Here is a 16,623-nt window from a genome sequence, read left to right as displayed (position 1 = left end):
ATATGGACATATTTGTTATAGATTTTTTTTAAATAGATTCTTATAATGTTACATAATTTTGTGTAAAAATAATTTACAAAGTAATTTTTTATAAAAGCTTCAAATGAAAATCTGATTTGAATAGTTATTCTTAAAATGTTATTTTATGTATTTGATCATTTTATTGAAGCATTTTTTGGATATCAAAATTTCGAAAAATCACTTAATTTTGAAGCTATTTCAAATAGATTTTCATAAAAATCATTTTTGAAATACAACTTTTTGATAAAATTGTGATTTTGACTATGTTTTTATCTTCAGTAATGTGTGTCTATGTTATATGATATCAAAATTAGTATTTCAATTTAGAAAAAACAAATATAAAAAACTTGTAATATTTTTTAAAACGGTTTTAGAAAATCTATTTTCAAAAATACAAAAAAAAAATCTATTTTTTTAAAGCTGAAACAAACGGACATTCTCTAAAATTATATGTCACTTTATAATATAAATAAAACATTAATGTTTGTTCATTCGTATCATGTCTTTTATTATTTATTACATTACCCTTTTCTCAATTCTTTTATTCTGTCTTTCACATACCATTGATGAAGGATGTTTTTATAAAGTAACACATAATTGCTCTATTTCATAAAATACTAACTTAATTTTTTAATTTGTGTGAAATTGTTCAAAACTGCACTATAAAATAAAAATAATAAAGAACTAGTTGACCCAATATCTTTTATTTTAAAAAATAAATTCAGGAGTCTATAATGATTTTATTATTCTTTAAAAAAATGCCTCTCACCAATCGTTAGTTGGTTCGGTGATGATTGGCGCTGAACTTGGTAGGGAGGACCACGGTTCGATCCTCCGCAACTGCGATCGGGAGGGGGCTGGAACCACTTGATGCCAGAACTGACCCCCGAACCAGATTAAACTGGTGGTGAAAAACAAAAAAAAAATGCCTCTCAAAAAAGTACTCTTCAAAAACCCCAATAATTAAAAAGGAGGACAATGAAAACTCATTGGGCTTATTTATGCAATAATGGGCTCATATGGTCTAAATTAAGATGGTTTCTCTCCCGACCCCCCTCATTTCTTTTCTACCTCCTGAATTTCCGTTTTTGCCATTGAGGGGTACTTCGGTTTATACGAACCGAATTTTTTTGTCATTCTAAAAAAATTCGGTTTATATAAACCGAAATATTGTGTTCCAAATTTTTTTTTCAGCTTTCCTGCATAAATTCTGCATGAGACCCTCAACTTCCACAATTTATTTGAAATACTAAACGATGTCCGATTTGAGTAAACGACCACTCGTTGGAAAGCTTAGGGTGTCAAGAATACAAATATAATTTTTGTTTTGAGGGTTAACTATCCAATTGGTTCAGTTTGACCAAATAATGAGTATTGGTACAGAAACAGAGCATAAACTTTTCTCAAACTTGTAGGTAGATTTTATCATACTATACTTAATGAAATTTAACAATTCCGGTGTCAATATTGTAGTAAATTTTGTCTTCTTTACACTGGATCAAAAATCATTAGCATACGACTTATATTCAGAGAGCTATGATAAATTTACCACATGTATCTCTACAACATTTTATAGAAACTTTTCTCAAACCTGTAGGTAGATTTTCTCATACTATACTTAATAAATTTAATAATTCCGGTGTCAATCTTGTAGTAAATTTTGTCTTCTTTACACTGGATTAAAAATCATTAGCATACGACCTATATTCAGAGAGATATGTTAAATTTACCACAGGTAGCTCTACACGAATTTTCACATAAATTTTCCTTCTTTTTGGGGGGTATATGTTATTTCGGTTTATATAAACCGAATTTTTTTCCCATGTTTAAAAACTTCGGTTTATATAAACCGAAGTTTGTTGGCAAAAAATTTTCATACCGCAAGGGGCAAAATGAGATTTTTGGGGGGTAGAAAAGAAATGAGGGGGGTCGGGAGAGAAAACTTCCTAAATTAAAAATAACATAAATTTATGATAGAGATTTTCTTGTGTCACCCTATCTATATTTTCGTGCGTCTACACCCTAAAAACATCCTATTATTAGGTTTATTTTTTACAACGTCTACTACTTAAGTAGCAGACAACATTTTTCAAAAATTTCTCATTTTTATAGCTAGCGTCCGCTACTTAAGTAGCGGAAGAGTAAAAAAGGAAATTGGTAGGACGCGCGAAAAGTAAATAGGGAGGCAAAAGAAGATCTCAATTTTTTTGCAAGAATGCTCAAATGGTGTAAATTAAAAATAAATAAAAAATAAAAAGAGATTTGCTTTTGAGAAATCGAGCCGTCTTCTCAAGTTTTATAGCCTAAGCATCGTGTTTTGGATTCTAAAATATGTTTTCAATTTGACAAATATGGTTTCTTAAGTTGTTTACATTATTTCAGATATTGATCATGATGTTTGTAATCTTTCTGTTGATACGAAGTCAGACATTTCATCTAAAGTTGTAGATGATTTCGATGATAGAATTGCTGCAATGCCTAGCTTTATATTGACATGATGATCCACAACTTTAACTGGAATGTTTTTTATGCTTTGATCTTTTGTATGCCTAAAAAAGTAAAATTAATTGGAGAAAAATTAGGCAAAGCGAGGAAAACTGCAGCCCAAATCTATTGTTCTATTTTATTTTATTTATTTTTTGAAGAAGAAGTTACACCGTCTACTTGTAGGGGCCTCAACCAACTATAATGAAGTTGCAAAAGTTCAAAAATATCATTCACTTATAGCATTCTTTTTATGCTTTAGTCCTTTGTATGCCTGAAGAGATAAAACTAATAATTGGAGGAGAAAAACCCCATTAATGTGTGAGTTTGTCTCCTTAGTATGTTATTTTCTAAACTCCAACATAAATATCTCCATAGGGAAATATGATTCGACTTCTATATAATTTTTCTTAAAAAAAAAAATAAAGGTTTACTTTTTTATGTGTACATGTTTTATGAGTATGTTAATTGAATGATATATGTTTTTGAAATGATAATATTAAATATGATAAAATTAGTTGGAATTTGTATATATTTAAGTCTACTATAACTAAGAATTATTCTTACAAATATTGAATAGTAATGGAGAATATTTATTAGTAAATTCAAATTCACATGTATATTAACAAATTTTGTTTTATAATGCAAGAAAAACATGATCTACAGTTAGCAGACAATATATCAAATAATTGAAACAACATGAATAACTAAAAACAAAAAATGAAACAGGTCCCTATAGTTTTGCCCTTTATAAAAAATCCACTATAAGATTTTCTTGAAGTTTCTCCTTCAATGCAATGAAATCTTGCTCCAAGATTCACTAGCCTACATACAATGTAACAATTCCTGCTATCTCCCATGCCAGCACAATTCATATCTATAATGAAATGTCCATTTTAACCCTTCAAATCAACAAGCATTCAACAGTATTGTCGGTAAGGAATCTCTTACCATACCATTGTTGTCCTTTTATATGACCCTTTGTTTTTTATAGTGTATTTTTGTGGTTCATGTATTTCAGCTTTTTTTTGTTGGGCCAACCAAAATAGAGTAATAGAAAATGACAACAAATCAACAATGATTAAAATAAAATATTAAAACAATAAAAATTGTGCTAACTTTATTTTTTTTAAGTTTTATATATACGTGTTCTATGGTTGTGAAAGGTTCCTTAATTATTCCAAGTATGTCACCTTTCTCTATTTTGTTTTTTTCTGAGTCGTGTCATATTTTTAGCCTTTTCTCTTCCCACACGTGCATATTTATTGTCCATCTTTTATGCAAAAAAATTAGTTTTTTTTAATAAAAAATATTAGTGCAAAATGTTAAGATATATAAGTATGAGATTTAGCAACATATGAGTGAGATGACAATAAATATTTTTTAAAAAAAGTTTTGGGTGAAATTATGGTATTAAAAGTAATTTATGCAATTGTTCTTAGTTCAATATATCAATATATTAATACAACTCAATGAGACTTTCTTTTAGTGATGCAACATAAAAGAAATTATACTATCAATAAATTAATTAAGGAGACGCGTCAATTTAAAATTAGTTATATTGAAAGTCAAATTTTAATGATCTGACGATCATAATTAATTAACGATCGAAAGATCTCTAAATCGATGGTGTACGTAAACTTCATATATGTATGACTTAATTTTTTTTTTTGTGTGCCTATTTTTGGTCTATGAAAAGTGGGCTTCTTAAATGTATGACTTCATTTATAAATAGGTATGATTGATGTTTGATAATAAACATGCTTTAGTATAATTAGATAAGTATAGGATAAGATGTAATAATACAATGTGTATGATTATGGTTATGATCATGATGAATAGTATATTATTCTCATATTAGCATCTTATGCTGAAGCAGCTGAACCATCCGACATGTGAGACTATAATTAAACCATATTTTACCATCTTTTTATCCCACATCAAACAAACACATTTGTTTTATTACATAAATCTCTTGTTGTCTGTTGTAGCACCATTAGTAGTCGTTGTGTGTAAGGAAGAAAAGAATGGAGCTAAATGTTTGATTACTTTGTTTTTTCTCTTATACATCACTCTAATAAAGTAATATTTAATAAATAAATTTTAAAGCTAAATGTAACGTATACTCTAACTCTAACATGTATAACTTGGGAGGAAAAGGTATGCTTTTGGTAGTTTTCTATTCATAATTATGTAATATTTATTATTTAATATATAGACTGGGACCTAAATTCATATTCATAATTATGCATAATTTCTTGACATCGTTTATTGACAAATTTGATAATTTAATTGATTTAGATTTCACTCTCAAAAGTTAATAGATCGTCCAATCACATATATGCATCTAAGTTTGATAATTTTGTGAATTTTTAAAGGGCTTATGATACTATGAATGGACTTATTTGGAATACATAACTAAGAGTATGGGATTTGATAATTTTTATGGGATTTTCAATAGTACAATGTCGGTGCTTGTTAACGATAAATTCTAGTGATTAGACATTATTCACATTTTATCTTCAAGAGCTAACACAATTGTCTTCATTTCCGTGTAATTTTTTTATTTGAGCTTAACCTCTTTATATATATATATATATATATATATATATATATATATATAGAGTCAGGATCCGTTGACACCAACTAGTTTGACACCAAATGTTACACCTCTCAATAACGTTTTAACCGATATAAATTTTATAAAATCCACCGTTGGATTGAAAGTTTACATCATATAGATCATTTGTGTAAAATTTCAGACAAATCCAAAATCATTTTATATGCTATTGAGACACAAAAAGATTAACGGCATTTAAAAAAATACAAAAACCGTTAATTTTGATGTATCTCAATAACATATCAAATGATTTTGGATTTATTTGAAATTTTACACAAATGATCTATATGATGTAAACTTTCAATCCAACGGTGGATTTTATAAAATTTATATCGGTTAAAACGTTATTGAAAGGTGTGACATTTGGTGTCAAACTAGTTGGTGTCAACGGATCCTGACTCATATATATATATATATATATATATATATATATATATATATATATATTTAGAAGTATCATAAAATAAAATTAATTAGAAGAAATTTTATTTTGACAATTTCATCATCAACCAACAACATGTCAACGTTGGGATGTCACTGAAAACGTGGGATTAGCGCAACCATGAAAGAAGTACTCTTAAAATAGTACTTTTGTCTTTTTTTATAATCATCTACATCAAAACATGTGAATGTTTTGCAAATATTCTGTTTTTTTTAATAATGTTTTGCAAATATTCTAATGATGTAACGCTTTGTTTTGATTAATTACACTATTGCTAACGGATCTTATCGATAGTTATATCTAAAGAGGATATAAAAAAAATTGGTGTGAACTTTTCATAATACTAACGATACTCTTGTTTCTTCCTTTTATTTACATAAACAGACTTGCATAATAAAAAATATGGATCACATAGACAGACGTGCAACGCGTCTTTGGCGGCTAGTGTTTGATAAATAAAAAATAACAGAACAACAACATTAGCAACAAAAATATGTTTATGAGTTTAACTTAGTTGGTAATGGACATCATATATATTATATGCAAATGTCGGGATTCAAATCTCGGAGATACATTTATTCATTGAAATTTCTAGCCATTAAATTATCTAAAAAAATAAAATATTATCATTAAAAAGGCACCCATCTAAAACAAGAAATATATCATTTTTTTATGAAAAAAAAAATCATTAAGGGTGTGTTTAGTTTGAGAGAGAAATAAGAAAGAAAGAAAAATACATAAATTAATGGATGAATTTAGACTAAAGTTAGTCTAAATTCATCCATTAATTTCCATATTTTTCTTTCTTCTCTATTTCTCTCTCAAACCAAACACACCCTAAAATGCAACCACAATGACACAAAAAATTAACAACGGTAATGAAGTAGTACCGTAACTAATTAAATTGGTAACAAACATGGTAATTAGTTATTAAACTGTCACCTCCATTCCATTTAAATTATTTAATTATCTTGGAACCTTTGACCATACGATATATATGGATGTCAGAAATATCTTCTCGAAAAGGATTGATCCTCAACTAAAAACACCTCAACTAAAATATGTAACACATGGAGTAATGGTAAAACAAAATGAAGTGAAAAATGAAATAAATTTTTTAACTAAAAATGTTATTATTTACTAATTGTTTGAAATATGATACAAAATGTCTATGATGGTTTCATATATTTTTAAAATTAATTAGACGGAATTTGTGAAAAAGAAATATCAATTTTTTATTTATTTAAAATGCAGCCGAGAATCGAACCAAACATTTCCTCCTCCAAATTGTTCCATTTCACACAAATTTTTTTATAAACCATTTGACACAAACAATGAAATATAGTAACATTTGGTACCATTTCAATCAACATAATTTCATCAATTCAACTAGGTTAGCTATAAACATTTTGTGCTATTAGATTTCCAAATGAAATAGAAATAAATGGTTACTACATGAGTAATAGCTTTTGTTCATCCACCTATTTATCGATCTTCATAAGACTAACATTTCCTAAGAGAAGCAATTTTAAACCTAGCTAGAATTACATTCAAGCTAAAAATTATGTCATCCTTTCTTAAAAGTAATTTAAATAACCAAGATCGGCGTAGAAGGCATTATGAACACCAATATAAGAGGCAAAACATAAGAGTAACAACAACACTACAGTCTTGAAAGATATAACTCAATAGGTCGAAGGGCTGGTAAAGTCTCCGACAGCAGCACCATCAGTATTACATTTAATCACAGGAAAGACTATATAACATTTCAATTCTAAATTTTATCCTAGAACTTAACTACCATAACGTCTTACATTTGAATAATGAGTCAAAGGTTTCAAAATTTGAAGGTACAAGAAAAAGGATATGGACCACATGGAATACAAGCGTGCAAAGGAAGCCAATTTTTCTACTCTAGCTAGTCTACAAACAACACTTTATTTAGGCTTACATTTTTCTTTAATCAATCTTCTTTTTTTCGTCATATAAATACGAAATTTTCATCGTCATAAGTGAAGATTAATTTTTGTCGAAGAACTTATAGAGTACACAAGGTCAAGAATCAAATTTCTAACAACTTGTTTAAGGAGTCCAAGATCTTTATCACTTAGACTAATTCATCGTTAGTTTTTCTTTAATCAATCTTAACAAACCCAAATGATTAAAGGCTAAAACCCATGATTAACAAGCCTTAAACAAACCAATTTGTCTGATGAAAGAAAAAGCATGATACTAATTAATTGGATTATGTGTGATAGTGTCCCGACCATAGTTGGTGGTGACAATGTTTTGCTTCTAATCAAGTTTGACTTGTAAATTATATTATCACCTAACACTTAATTTGACGGTGTCCCTACTAACATAGTACATGTCCAATTTTGAAAGATTTTTCTTGTTGGTTAACGCCGTTATTCTCCGTTAAAAATTTTATTTATTTATTCAAAGATTCAAAGACAATGCATTTAGCCGTCGGTGTATGTATGAGGAAAACATGACGAAAGGTACGGATTTTAATCAAACATGACGGTATGTATGATAAGGAGGAGGACCCATTGAAATTTTAAGGTGTATTAAGCAAAAAAATATTGAAGGTGTGTTAATTAAGTCCTGATTATGAAAAGGTAAAAACAATGACATTATGCATATATTAAATCAAAATATTATGATTGTACCTCAAAAAAAAAAACTAGATATTATGATTTTTTTTTTTTACCCGCTATCTAAGGAAGGATGAAAATTAAAGGGGGAACATTTCACTTTTGAAGTATAGTGAATATTTTGGATTATGATTCTGCTGTCACATTTGAGGACCCATTGAGTTGGTTAAATCACTCCCATAATCTATGATAACTCCTGCATGTAATTTTTTTATAAGCATGTTGTTGATGTGAATTAATACTCATCAATTTTGTCAATGATTAATGTCAACTTAGAAATTTAAATGACTATTTGTTTTCGTGGGTCCCATTTATAATGATGTATAGTTATTGGTGAGATGTGTTATTGGTATGATCTATTTAGAACTTTTTAAGAGATGTTGGGTTAGAGGGATTGAGTACTTATTAGGTACTATTATTAAAAAAAATTATAAATGAGTGATTTGTACACGTGAGGCTCAGTTAAGTACTCAAAAATGAGTATTCTCATTGTGGATGCTCTTAGGTCCCGAGATTTGAGTTTATTTTCACAAAACAAAACACACCCTAAGAGATTTGAGTTTATTTTCACTCCAATTAATATAATGTTGGTTTTGGCAAGAAGTAGAAATTTTAATGTTATGTTTTAATATTTTACTAAATGAAAATTTTAATTTTTCGATCAAGATGAGATCTCATATCACAATAACATGCATTTTTAAATTTGAATTTTAGCAAATAATCAACAAAAATAGAAGTTGAATTTTAACTTGGTGGTGGTTAAATAAAAAAATAAACTGTCTCATCTAAACGCTCTTTATATAGTTGAGATGATAAATTGAAAATCATGTATAAGGAAATGTTTACAATAGTAGTAGTTTATTCAATTTAAGTTACGATCACAATTATTTGACCTAAAACTTGTTAAGAGATTAAAGATTCATCTGTTGTTTGTTGTCGGCCTAGACGAAATGGAAAGCAAACATCATACATGGATTCGAGCTCCAGAGTCAGCATCTTCATGTCGTTGAAGTCACCAAAATAACCGACATTGGCGAACAAATATATATGCATCAATTAATTATTTATTTTAATTAGTCGTTCAAATTCAAACTACATTTCAAATTAAACTCGAGAGGGAAAAAATGTAGCTAATTAATATTTAGTTTGTATATATATACTATTTCCTTGGAAACTTGGATGTTTTAGACATGCATGGCAATTAGTAAATATGAACTCAAATAATCTCTTCAAAATTAAGGGGAGGATGATGGAATGAAATTAATATATAGCTTTTGATGAAAGAACAATAGTCAACTCTTACTTTTTGGTCCTTTGACATTCAAAAATGTCAACCACAAAATAATTTTTGGCATTAGTTTCCATTTAGTTTTGACAAAATGTTAAAACTAATTAAAATAACAACCGTGCATATAGTATATATGTAGCTAGCTAGCTCAATGTCCCTGTCTACAACTAAATAAATATAGCATCTTTGTGAAAACAATAAATTTATTATTTCATATAACATTCAAAGAAGTTCAAGCCACGTTTGTAATTGTAATATTAATTTTCATTCACCGCCACTTATATACAAATATGCATATTGCATCAACATCGACACAAGGTCATAGATATTTGGACCTCTTAATCATTCAATCCTAAGGTTAATCTCAGGTCGGTACAGAGATGACCTCGTTTGTGGTGCTCCTCTTCTGTTCTAGTGAATGGGAGAGAGTTGTATACTTGCAGGTGTTGCGACGCTCAAGTCAGTGTGAATGTGATGCAAAATATTAAGAGATGGTTAGAATGTATCTGACTCCTCTGCATGAGAGGAGTATATATAGTCCCCAGCGTTGGGCCAAGACATGTTTAATGCCATTAAAAGCCGTTAGAAAACGGCTGGATCCATGATGAGCAGCAAAATGTTCATCATTCCAATGTCAGATGTTACGATTGTACTGAAGCAGTCGCACGTTGACCATATAGTTGAGTCTTCGTACGTCTTTAGCTGTTGGGCCCTGCTCGACGGTCCAGAGGAGGATCTTCTTAGTGATTCGGCCATTAACCAAGCAAGAACAATTACCTTGAGAAAATTAGTCTCCGCAGTTAAACACGAAATATACTCTGATATATATATATATATATGAGTCAGGATCCGTTGACACCAACTAGTTTGACACCAAATCTTACACCTCTCAATAACGTTTTAACCGATATAAATTTTATAAAATCCACCGTTGGATTGAAAGTTTACATCATATAGATCATTTGTGTAAAATTTCAAATAAATCCAAAATCATTTGATATGTTATTGAGATACATCAAAATTAACGGTTTTTGTATTTTTTTAAATGCCGTTAATCTTTACGTGTCTCAATAGCATATCGAATGATTTTGGATTTGTCTGAAATTTTACACAAATGATCTATATGATGTAAACTTTCAATCCAACGGTGGATTTTATAAAATTTATATCGGTTAAAACGTTATTGAGAGGTGTAACATTTGGTGTCAAACTAGTTGGTGTCAACGGATCCTGACTCTATATATATATATATATATATATTGCCAAAAAAAATAATGAACAAATTCATGTGCCGCCGACAGTGTAAACAGTTCAATTTCATTTCTATGATTATAATTTGTAACTGTATTTTATTTCTTAGGGCCTCATACATGCAGAGCCTTTAAATGGTATTGGTGGCCATTGTCCTTTTAAATTACCGACCCCATATTTATAAGTACATGTGACTACTTGTCATGTCTCTCAAACAAGTACACATCTATAATTTCCATTTCATAAAATCTATAGCAAGATATGAAGACAAAAAAATATCTATACCTAGCAGAAAGCCCACAAATCAAATGGTAATTGCTTCTGTAACAACAAATTCACGTGTGACAGTGACACTAATGAAAAGGAAAGAAAAAAAAACCGAAGTTTATAGTATCAATTGACAAGATATATGACCTAAAAGATGAATTAATTTGCAGCGGCCGGAGAGCAATTAGATTTAAGTGCAATAGGATCTATCACTTGAATCTAATAGCTCTGCAACTGCTGCACTTTGTAACTACTATTATATCAAGAATCAAACTTCGATTAATATGTAGTTGTTAATGTTTGAGGTCAATTCATTACGTTAGACCTAAAATATAAGATTGAATAAGAACATAATTATATGCTAGATTTGTTAGTCACTCGCATCCTACTATAGACAATTAGACATAATCAAATCATTATTGAAAAAATGAAATTCGTAACCAATTTAATCGATGAATTTTGGGACGAAAAAATCTTTTTAAAAAATAGTTTTTTTTCTTCACTAGTTCAATTTTTTATGGGTGATTAAACAAAACAAATATATGGTTAAGTATAAATGCGAGCAAATTGGATCCTCTATGTACATCATAACAACGTGCACACCTTTTGTTATGAAGATGTGATCTTATCCACCGATGGGTCTTATGGATTACCATACTCGAGTCTCGACACCTAGAGACAAATTGGATAACTTATATGTAATAACGAGTGATTTGACATATCTGATATCATCTTAGATTTTGAGCTCAAGTACTCCACAAAATCTATTTAATTATAAAGGTGAGTTTTTTTGGGGGGATTGATGTAGGTATAAAGTTTCTATGCAGCGATGACTAATCTTTGTTGAAAACATGTGGCATACAAGTGGATTCTCCTCTTTCTACCAAATTATGTTCATTCATAGATACAAATCTCTTACCACTACTTAAAAGTCCAAAACTTTCAGCATTTGAACCAATTTATTGTTGATTTTAAAGTGATCATCAGTTATCTCCAACTTTCGGATTATATCACATCTAACTTATAGACTCTAGCTACATTGTAGCTTTCAACCACTTACCCAAATTGTCTATATGATATCTTTCTCATTAATTTCCATTTTATATGGTAGTTACTAGTTAGAATATGTAGTTGCAACATGTACGGTTTCCCTATGGTATTGAGGGTCATACCTAAAGCATGAGTCCATTCACCACAGCTAAGCAGAATTAGAAATTAGTACTATGGTACATATTTATGGACTTGTTGGTACGGTTGGCTAGAAGCATTGTTCGATCAAGCAACTATATTTAATTATAGCTAGAGGGGAGGTGTCAATTAATTTTCATCGTAGATATATCATTTTCAGAAATATGAACAAAAAATTCGGAAGAATGAATGAAATTAGGAAGATGAAGATGGGGTGTGGACTGGTGGAGGACAAATAAAATCATTATGATTGAGAATTGTATGTACGTGAAATTTAATAATTATTTGTACGGTTTTCCTAATTGATTCAAATGGAATATGTATGTTTATCCAATGTGGGACATTTGGCATGGCTGAATTTATATATTGGGTAATTCTGTTATTTAGTTAAAAAAAAAATTCATTTTAAAACTTCATAAAAAACTTCATTTTTTTTAACAAACAAGATAAATTCTCTACACTAAAGATAATCATATTTTTGACTAAAACATAACGATATTTATTCATTTAAATTTGTAAAGTATATTAATCAAAATTATTACATATTCAAATTTGGTAAAAACTAAAAAAGATGAATATATCTGTGAACAAGTTCACAACACCCGAGTTAATAGCATAGAACGACCTAATTACACGACCTACAGTTGATATGACAAAATTCAAATGTTCGAAATAGTCATGCCTCCGGATCTGCAACGTTAATGACGATAAAGTCATTGAATCTACACTCAATTTTGATCGAAGCAAATCTGAACAAATTAAAACAAATACCGTACCAAAATGAGACTTCAAAACAAACAACATCGGGCGAAGAAATCACAAAAAATCCAAACAAATTAACCTAAAAAAATGTGAAATCACTTATTAGAATAATAAAAAAATAAAATCAATAGGAGGTGATTCCGGATCAAAATTGACCCTAAATCACCCTTCTCTAGTGGTGAACAAGAAGAAAAAAAAACTCAACGGAAATTAGGGTTCGAGAGTGGACGGTTGTTGAGAGAAGTATAAACTTGTTAAGATAATCATATTTAAAGTATGAGTTTAATAGAGATACACTGACTGTTTTATATATAGTTTTACTAGATCATTCAATAAAAAATTCTCGATTTATCATGTCATATAAAAAAAATAGGGTCAAGTGGCAGAAAATATTGTTATTATTAATTGATAGTGTAAGATTATTTTACCGTATGGGCCCGTTTGGTGTACAGGATAAGAAACAGGATAGGATAACTAGATCATATCTTGTCTCAATCCAGTGTTTCGTGACACAGCAGGATATGATAAGTTAATCCTGAAGCTTATCCTATTCTGTCTCTCTAGTTAAAATTCTTATCATGAATTTGAGCTGGGTTACCAACAGGATAGGATAAGAAAAAAAAAATTACTGATTTATTCTATTAAATATATTTTAAAATAAAAAATGAAAATTAATAAAATATAAATAATAAAATAATTTGATAGTAAATTAATAATAAAATAATTAATTTTTAAATATAAAAAAATGTGATTTTCTCACAAGGGCAATTATGTAATTTAAATAATCTAAAAAATCGAAATTCTACTAAAATTACAATATTTTAAATTAAAATAATTATTAAAAAATTCTACTTAATTTAAATTTTATAACAAATTAAATATAATTATTTTGCAATGGTAATTTTATTATTTACGTATGAGATATATATTTATTTAGCTTATCTAACATGTATATATCATTGAGTTATTTATTTGATCACGATTCATATAAAAAATTAAGCTTGATTATTTTCTCATGATTTTTATTTAAAATTATATAAAGGTATTTGATTACTTAATTATATTTTTTATTTATAAAATTCAAAGTATTACAAAATAAAAATTCTTTTACAAGGGTAATTTTGTCATTTAAATATGTTATACATGTTATCATATTATTATGAGTTAGTATGTATTAAAAACATTATATAATAATTATCATATTTGCTATCTTGTGTGCACCAAACACAGGATAGGATAACTAAGGATAATTGTTATCCTACTGATATCATATCTTATCCTTATCCTGTTGTATATCATATCTTGTCACTATCCTATCATGCGCACCAAACGGGTCCTATATGTTCATTCACTTTAAATATTTTCATCGATGTCATTAGAAGATTAGTTATGTGTATATATCTAAGTATTCTCAATTTAGTAATGTATTAATTAACAATCCAAATAGCAACTTTTAGACGAGTTGGCATACTGACCAGTGACCATAACAAATTTAGACGTACGAGTTGATATCTTCTTTTGTTTCTCATAAAAGATTTAAAAATTCATTACTATAATTTGTTTGTGTATAATTTTAGGTAAATGTTTAATATATGTCACATTAAAAATATGTGTCTAATTTATACGAATCAAGCTCTTCAATTCTTTTGGGAAGCAATGGAAAAAAATACCCACCCAATTTTAGGTAGCTACATAAATTAAAGCTAGCACATTCTTAAAATTGAGATTAATTTTTCTTCTGAGATCAAAGTGAAAATTAACATATTTTAGACATAAAAAATCATATATTTACTATAGAATTATTTTTTTTTGAACCAAACAAACTTACTGCATTTCATTACTTATCAAAAGTTCAATACATGAAGGAATAATCTCAAATCTATGGAAACTAGTCCAAGAATTGGCCGCCCTAGCTAAAGTATGAACAACCGAATTCACTTGTCTCCTAATAAACTTAACTTCAAAGTTCACGCATGATAACATAACAAGAATAATTTCATTAACGATTGAAATAAATTCTGAGTTCCCTCGCTGTTTGGTACGAATAGCATCAACCAACTCTTGAGAATCACTTTCAAATTGGACGTTTTCAAAACCTCTACTCTTAGCTTCATTCATAGCTTGCAATAATGTCCATGCTTCACCCTCTTCCGTGGATAAAGTCAATTGCTTCCACCGCGTAATTTCAGCCATAAACCCACCAGAATTATTACGAAAGCAAGCACCCATCGCAGTCCTACCTGCACTGACAAAAAATGCTGCATCTACATTGCACTTTAACCATCATATACGAGGCTTTTCCCACCGATTGGTGCTGACAAGCGGAACATCAGGATCATCATTACTTCGCAGCTTATGGAATGCAACCCACTCGTTCCAATGATCAAACACAGCCCGACCAATTTGGTTTGGACTTCTAACATTATCATTCCAAATTTTATCGTTCCGGTTATGCCATATTCTCCATAACAGCGTAGCCACTCTACCTATAGTAGCGTAATCCTCATTCCGACACAAGGCAAACACTCTTTCTGCCGCACTCCCTTGCTGACAAAAAATCGAACAAAAATAACTCTGTCAAACTAAGTGGTCTTGAGTGATCGATGATCGTGACGTCGAGCAAGAAAAAAAAATTAAGTGATCTTGAGTGATCGGTGATCGCGACATCGAGCAAAAAACTGTTACGATTGAAATTTGATGGAAATATTTGTAAACACTTCGAAGTTTAAGTCCATATGAAAGGAGGAATTTAGATTCTATTAAGTAATTTCTCTCATGTTTCCCATTCAACTATAATCTGAATCACTCATCAATCTTTGCTCTCTCTCTTGCAATGTTTTCTATGGGTCAATTGACTATTAGATCACAAGAAATAAAATACACCCGAACAAAAAATGCATGATGAGAGAATCCAAATCATGGAAGACAACTTTATATAAGAGGGTGATGAACCATTGAACATCTTTAAAATGTGGGTTATTATATGAGAGAAGGCTATTTAATGTCGTTCTCTAAAATTCATTAATGTCATCAAGACGTTACGATTCTCTACTAGCCGAAGTTAGGACTTATATTATTCTACCATTTTGTGCTTTCGAAATGAGATGAAAGTGGCGAACATAGACCTTAACCCAATTTAGAACTCTAAATTTACATGAGATTTATATGATCATTTTCTTACACGCCTACGAATTTATCAAAATACCTCTTCTGCTACTTATGTGACAGACGACATTTTCCAAAAAATTCTCATTTTTATAGAGTCCACTATTTAAATAGCAGAAGGATAAAACGGAAAACGCGTAAAACACACTAAAAACTGGTAGAATTGCAGTAGTAAATCTCAATCTACATTGCCCACAAATCAAGAAGCAAATCTAAATCTAGATCTACAATTTATCACCAATGAATAAAATAAAAATAAGTACACATACATTGCTGCTTAGAAAAATTAAAAACAAGTAGACAAGAAGAAAAAGAAAAGTAAAAAATGAAAAAGAAAATCTTTGGCAGTAGCTGAAATTGTCGGTACTACCGTACAATTTTGCATGCACGAACATTTTATTAAGAGAGAAAGAAAAAAAAAAACAGGCTGTAATATATGTAGAGAGAGAGAGAGAGATACAAAGTTATGTAGTAAATA

The sequence above is a fragment of the Trifolium pratense genome, linkage group LG7, assembly GCF_020283565.1.
Source record: "Trifolium pratense cultivar HEN17-A07 linkage group LG7, ARS_RC_1.1, whole genome shotgun sequence".
NCBI lineage: Eukaryota > Viridiplantae > Streptophyta > Magnoliopsida > Fabales > Fabaceae > Trifolium > Trifolium pratense.
The sequence above is the reverse complement of the archived record's forward strand: the minus strand, read 5'-3'. Positions refer to the sequence as shown.